The sequence below is a fragment of the Marmota marmota genome, unplaced genomic scaffold (genome assembly GCF_001458135.2).
Source record: "Marmota marmota marmota unplaced genomic scaffold, marMar, whole genome shotgun sequence".
NCBI lineage: Eukaryota > Metazoa > Chordata > Mammalia > Rodentia > Sciuridae > Marmota > Marmota marmota.
This window is the reverse complement of record NW_025999990.1, coordinates 30,314,393-30,321,940: the sequence shown is the minus strand read 5'-3', so window position 1 is coordinate 30,321,940 and position 7,548 is coordinate 30,314,393. Positions and strand designations below refer to the sequence as shown.

Below are 7,548 nucleotides of genomic sequence, written 5' to 3'. Positions count from 1 at the left end.
AAAAAAACAAACCTTCTGAAAAAATAAACCTTCTGAAACAAAATAATGCAGCTAGGCATATTAAGTGCAATATTGTTAGGCATACTAAGTGCAATATGAAAGTATGTTATTGAAAAGAAAATGTGAAAAATAGAACCACAAACCTTCATGAAAAATTATAATAAACCCTTTACTCCATTTACTTTTAGCTATTTCATAAATATCACAGAGAAATTGGACATAGTTTATGATGAGACTTAGAAAATTTTCCTTTTCCATAAAGCAAATGTGTAAATCTTTCCCTTTGGCTCCATTTTCTGCTCCTCCTCCACTGTGTTGATGAGATACTGAGTTCTTCCAGATTTTTGGTTAGATGAGTGGTTTACAAACTGAACAGACTCTCCAGGTGAGTCGTTTCTGCACCCAGTTTTCCTGTCACTGGATCTCCGACTTTTCCAACTCTGAAAACAATCTCAGCCAGTTCAAGTTTCACATGCTTTGTCTGTGGAGTAGGTTACGCTTTGAGGAGCACAATGTACCTAGCTGTGGAAAGTTGAAGGGCATTGTGAGCAAAGTAGGTTTTTCACTTATTAAAATAGTTGAATGAATTGGGATCCAGATCAAGTCTGGTCACTCTCACTTCAGGAATTTTTTTGTGTTGCTATCCCAATCATCTTCCTCACAATGTCCATTTGGCAAGGATAGATTAATGTGCTAGTGACATTATGTGGCTTTGGTCCCCTCTGGTTAAATTGTGCAACCCTATTTGAGTTGGTTAACCCTCAGCACAAAAACAAAACAAAACAAAACAAAAAATCCACCCCCACACAAAAAACCCCAAACCAAATCTATGGCTTCTTAAGACTTGCTTCCCTTTTCCTTGATGCTTTTTATACCAGACAGGTTTTCCTTCTATCTTGACTCTTGTTTTCCTTAAAATAAAGATAATTCATATTGATGCTTGTCTGACTTTCCAAAATATCAGTTTCTTGGGTTTCTATTTGTCCACTACCTTCTTTACTCTCATTGACTATGTTTCCAGACAGTGTTTTCTGCCTGTATCAATGCAAGTCTGATCTATTGGCCTGCTGTGCTTCAGGTTTTTTTCTTATCACTGGTTGTCTCCACTTTCCCATTCCTCCATACTTGCTGACTGCAGACTCCAACAGTGTCTGTGATCTAGCTAGCAGTTGCTAGCATTTTTCTCACTATAATAAACATTACAACCTATATGGATGTCCAAAGTGTACATGTGGAACTCCTAGTTGACCAGCAGTAAATCTTTCTTTTTCTTTCTAACTCAAGAAAGCCAAATGTAACACAAGAAACCAGGAGGGACATTTTTATAGGAATAATTTGCTATCTGCTCTAATGTAGGTTTTAAAAATTTATTCTCGACTTTTATTGCAGACCAAGGTTAAAATAGAGGGCGGAATACATGTCCTCTGAGGACAGGTCAAAGCCCTGTGCACTGTATATAAACAAACAGAAGGAGATTTAGGTGCATGGAGAGAGGAAGATAATTGATTAAGAATCTTGGGACCTGAGGAATGACAAGGCAAAGAGTTTTCCTGGGTTGTTGTTTTTTTTTCTAGCTTCATACATCCTGGACTAAATGCTAGAGAAGTAGGCAACCCCAGACTATCATAGGATAAGATTTAAAAAAAATCCAAATAAAAAAGTGCCTTGGTTTCTCTAGGCAAAAGACCAAGAGAAGGGTAATGTCACTAGACAAAACTTTTGGACAATAACTTGCTCTATTCCAGCCAAACACTGCAGGAAACACACATACACACACACACCCCCACACACAAACACACACACACACACACACACACACAAAACAAAACAAAAAACACACTGCCTCACCCCTACCCCAGTCAGCAATGGCTAAATAGAAAACCTGGACTCTGACCTTCACCTCCACCTTCACCAAGTATATTTCAGGGCCCTGACCCCATTGCTGGGTGGTATCAGAGAAGACCAGCTTGGAGCCAGGACTTCCATCCTGTCAGTCAATAGAGCAGACAGTACAAACATGACCCCTTTGTTTGCAAGGATAATATGGGTTGAATAAAAAGTCGACCTTGAAAGGTCACATACTGTATGATTCCATTTATATAACATTCTCAGAATGATAAAATTATAAAGATGGAGAACAGATTAGTGGTTGCCAGGGTTTAGAGAGATGGGGCTAGGGAAGGAGTGGGTGTGACTATGTGTAAAAGGACAGAATGAGGGAGATCTTTGTGGTGATGGAATAGTTCTGTATCTTGATTCTTGAGGTAGTTATAGAAACCTACACATGTGCTAAAAATGGCTGGGAGCTATATGCACATGTTGTACTAATATCAGTTTCCTGGTTTTGATACTATACTACTGGTTACGTAAGATGTAATCACTGGAGAAAACTGAGTGAAGGACATAAAGGATCTCTCTATTCAGTTTTTAAAACATCCTATGAATCTATAATTATTTCAAAGTAAAGTTTTAAAAAATTACCCTGACTTTGATGTTTGATATGTTTGGTAGTCACTAATGTTGTGATCCACATATTTCCTTCCTTCTGTTTTAGGGTACACGCTGGGATTGAGTCTGTTTCCCTGGTCATGTGATTTGATCTGACCATGGAAATACAAGCATGAAAGAGATATTGGGGACGAAGTGTAGAGACTCCATGTAAGCTGTCACCTGCACTGTCTTCTCCACTGAGGAGCTGTGTGTTGCTATTGATTGTCCTTTAACATGGGCTCACAGTGATGTGCAGAGCCCCTACTGACCCTCAAGGGACATGGAGTGTGAGATAGAAAACAACTTGCATAGTTTTTTTTTTTTTTTTTTTTTGGGTGGGGGGAGTGGGGCACTAGGGATTGAACTCAGGGACACTCAACCACTGAGCCACATCCCCAGCTCTATTTTGTATTTTATTGAGAGACAGGGTCTCATGAGCTGCTTAGTGCCTCGCTTTTGCTCTGGCTGGCTTTGAGCTCACAAATCCTCCTGCCTCAGCCTTCTGAGCTGCTGGGATTACAGGTATGCACTGCCATGCCCAGCAGAATTTACACAGTTTTAAGGCACCAGGATTTGGGACTTTTATATATAGCCATCTAGTACAGTACAACTGTTAATGTTAGTCATAATTACCTGATCTGATCATCAGATCCAAGGCTTTGGTGGGGTCCTGACTGTGATTTCACCTTCTTCTGCCCAGGACTGCTGACTCACCACCTGACCTTATACATGATCACCACCCAAAGGATGAACAGCTTCCTGTCTCAACCCAATTCACACCCTTTGATTCCTGGGCCTCAGAGCAGTGCAGCTGTCTTGACAGTAATGATGTGCCATGGGCAGGGGAGCTATGATAGAATGAAGGGCACCCACATTCATTCCTCAGGCTGTAGCCACAAGGCAGGGCTGCCTGTATGGGCTCATCTTTGCCTGTTCCTCTTTCATTCATCACCCTCTTTGCTCTTCCCTACCCTTTGAGTACTTGACACAACATTCTGTATAACCAACCTCTTCTGCCATTCCCTCTCCTCTCACCACAGGTCAATCACTCACGGGCAGTTTATTTTGCTTCAGGCCATCTCCCACATCTTCCCACAAAAACCAATCTATCCTAGAAACCATTCATTTGCTTTCTAGCTAGCTGGGAACAAACTTGGCTTTATTCACAAGTCAAAAGAATATCAGCATCATTCAAATAACAACTATTTAAATGAAGGCATTCTAGAAAGGAGGCACTGAGTTACTGATTCCTTCAAAGGAGCAGCAGCCTCTGGTGTGCTTCCTGGGATGGGGAGCTGTGGTGAGGAAATGCAGGGCAGATAGACTACTTCATATGGGATATTCAATTTCAATGTGTCTGCATTAATCAATCTTCTAGGCACCAGATGGTAAAATCATAGAAGTCAAAAAAATCCTTTTAAAATACATACAATTATGTTAAAAATTCTGAATTATATTATTATCTAGCCCAAAGGCAGTTCTCCCCTTGAGGCACACATCTGCATGCTTGGAGGAAACCAGACTCCTGGGGATCTGAGAGTAAGGGAAATGAGAATAACACTGGAAAGATTATGTCAGTGTCCTTACTTTGGATTCTCTAATCTGTGCCCTTTTTTCCACTCTTTGTTGGAGAGCTTGACCCTATTGGGAGATACCGTAATGATGGCCTTACACTAAGAAGGGCTTTAGCCTAAGTAACTCCATCTTAAAATAAAACTGCAATCCCCACCAGGCAAGCCTATGGAGCCCTCCAATATTGTCATCTCCACAACCCTGATAAAACTCAGAGTGAAGTAACTGTCATTTGCCTTTGCCCTGATAAAGTCAGAGGTGAGAGATCAGGGCAGAAACCACCAGACAAGATGTCCTGACCCTAGAATGAAAGACATCACTGAAAAATCTGGTAATGGCTGGTAGGGATTGAAAGGGTGAGCAGAAGCCCCCAAATTTAACACAAATGATGGAGCAAATGAATATCCAGCCAGCCAACACTGAAGCCCACATGCCAGAGAGCCTGATGAGGACCTGGACTGACACCCCAACTCTTCTTTGAGTACTTGACACAAGTCTGATCATCTGTCTGATCCTCTGCATCATTCTCATTGCTCTCAAACTCTACAGCCACATCTTGACCCTGGTGAGAACTGCAACTTCCCCTTAGGACCCTCTCCTCAACATTATTAAGCTCTACCTGAGGAGAAGCCTTCATAGGTTCCTGATCTGATCACTGTGGTCTGAGTGAGTGTGCATCTGCTGGACTTAATGCCTAAGACTTTAGACTCTAGATTTGGCACTTGAGCTTAGCATGCAGAGGGAATGTGTGTAATGAGTCTGTCATGATTAAGTGTGTTACCAGTACTTAGAATTAACTTAGAATTGTTTACTTTGAATTAATTATGTCTATTGCAGTGCCTGACATCAAGGATTGTCATTTTCTTAATTAAGAACCTATAGAGTGGAATTGTATTGAGTGATTTGAGTGAATAAAGCTTTGAAAAAGGCAGAAGCACGTGGACATTCTTTATTTCTCCCCCTTGACTGCATAAGTCACAACTTTGCCCATCACCACAGATACCCAGTTCCTTCTTGCTTTCAAACATGTTTATCCTTTTCTACCTCATTTCCTATTCTTATAGTGGATTAAGTGAAGAAACAGTTTTGAATGAATAGGAATAGGTAGAATGTGGACCTTGGAGGTTAAATGTGTTTGGCTATACAACCAGTTGCAAAAAAGTACATTTCATTACATTGTACAATGCAAATTACAGCCAATTTTCTATTTGCCTTTTTACATTTTTAATTGTAAAGGATTTTTGAAACCAAACCAAAAAGATACTATTACTTAAGGGAACACAGACATCTTTTTTAAAAAATTGTTATTTGAAGTAATTTTACATATCACAACATTCACTTGTTTCCGTTTTTGGTAAATTTACAGAGTTTCACAACCATTACCACAACCCATTTATTTATTTAAGTACTGGGGATTGAATCCAGGAATTGTCTATTATTGAGCTTCATCCCTAGCCCTTTTTATTACTTGGAGATAGGGTCTTGCTAAGTTGCCCAGGCTGGCCTTAATTTTCTATAATCTAATTTTAGAACATGTCTATCACTGCAAAACTATCTCTTGTACTCTTTGCAGTCATTCCTTATTTCTGCCCTCAGCCCTAGGTGATCACCAATCAACTAACTGTATGGATTTACTTTTTCTAGACATTTCAAATAAATAGAATCATGTTATGTGTTATTGCAAAATGACTTCTTCCACTTAGTATCTTGAGTTTCCTCTATGTTGTATCTTTTATAAGTACTTTGTTCCTTTTATCAAATAAGTCCACGTATGGATACAGCACATTTAGTTTATCTATTCAGGAGTTTTTGGACTTTTGGATTGTTTTCACTTTTTGATTATTACAAACAATGTTGTTATAAATATTTAAGTATACATAATTTGAACATATTTTCATTTCTCTTGAGTATGTATCTAGGAGTGATGTTGTTGGGTCATATGTTAGTTTTATGTGTAAGTTTGTTTTTTTTTTAAAGAGAGAGAGAGAGAGAGAGAGAGAGAGAGAGAGAGAGAGAGAGAGAATTATTTATTTTAGTTTTCGGCGGGCACAACATCTTTGTTTGTATGTGGAGCTGAGGATCGAACCCGTGGCCGCACGCATGCCAGGCGTGCGGGCTACCACTTGAGCCACATCCCCAGCCCCGTGTGTAACTTTTTAAGAACCTGAAAAACTGTATTCCAAAGTGGTGCATTGTTTTATATTTTCTTAAGTAATGGATATGAAGGTCCTGATTTCTCTATTTCCTGGCATTTTTTTTTTTTTTGCTTATTAATTTTAGCCATTTTGATAGGGGTGAAGAGCTTTCCCGTTGAGGTTTTACTTTGCATTTCCCTAAGTGGCTAATAATGTTGAATACTAATAGTTGATCATTTAAATATTTGGTAAAATGTCTGTTCTTTCGTCCACTTTTAATTGGATTATTAGCCTTATTAAGTTGTTGTAAGATTTCTTTGTATATTTTTGCATACAAATCCTTTATCAGATGTGATTTGTGAATACTTGCTCACAAAATATGGACACAGTATTTTAAAAAGACTGCATCTTTATTTCAAAGTGATGTTTCCTCTTGTGGAACATTAAAGGGTTAATCACTGACTTTCTTCCAAAATATTATATAAGTATTTTAAAAATAGTATGTTTTAAATTTTTATTTTTGAAAACAGTACTTGGGAGATGTAGATAATCGCAAATGCAGGATAGTAAACTTTTTTTTTTGGTAAAATTTTTTTTGCTTGCAACATTTTGGTTATGTCAACACACACACACACACCCCTGAATATTTTTTTGTGGTACTGGGACTCAAACCCAGGGTCTTGCACGTGGTAGGCACGTGCTCTACTACTGGGCTACGCCCCCAACCTATATAACAATATGTATTTAAAAGTTTAAGATGGGGCTATTTCAATGGTACAGTCTCTTTATCATTCCGCCTCTTGGTTGGCAAGCAGTAAGACACAAACCTCTGGATGACTGAAGGAGAAATTTTACTTGGTAAAAAGACGGTTGGTTATCCTAGTGTGATAGAGGATCAGGGCTGGGTCTAGTGGTCTTCAGGGTAGGGAGCGGCTGGGTATTGAGAAGGAGTACTAAGCAGTGCTTCCCAAGGGGGCGTAGTGGAAAGACACTTGTAGGATACTGCGCAGGAGACAGGCCCCTAAACGGTCCCAATTGTGCACCCCTCACCCCCCAGGCATTCTTTTGGTCCCTCGGGGCCGGGCTGCCTCTTCCGGCCGTGCGGGTCGGTTGGCCTCTCCTCTCACTGCCCGCCCCGGTCCTGGACCACGGCAGCCCAGTCGCCCGGTTCCGCCGGGTCTGACGAGGCACCACCGACAGTTCTCCGGCTTCAGACCTCCCCGGACACTACAGGTGGCTCCGCCCGAGTCAGGGGTGGCCTGCGGCACGGCCCGGGGTCGATCCGAGGGCCTCCTCCGCGCGGTGAGGGCACCTCCATTTTCTCCCGCCCGTGACGGGCTCGACGTGAAGT

The 7,548-nt window shown here is 40.6% G+C and overlaps 1 pseudogene; it reads right to left on the bottom strand.

Moving 5' to 3' along the window:
- Nucleotides 1–202: 202 nt before the first annotated feature.
- LOC107139327 lies at nt 203–703 on the bottom strand (annotated as a pseudogene).
- Nucleotides 704–7,548: the final 6,845 nt, after the last annotated feature.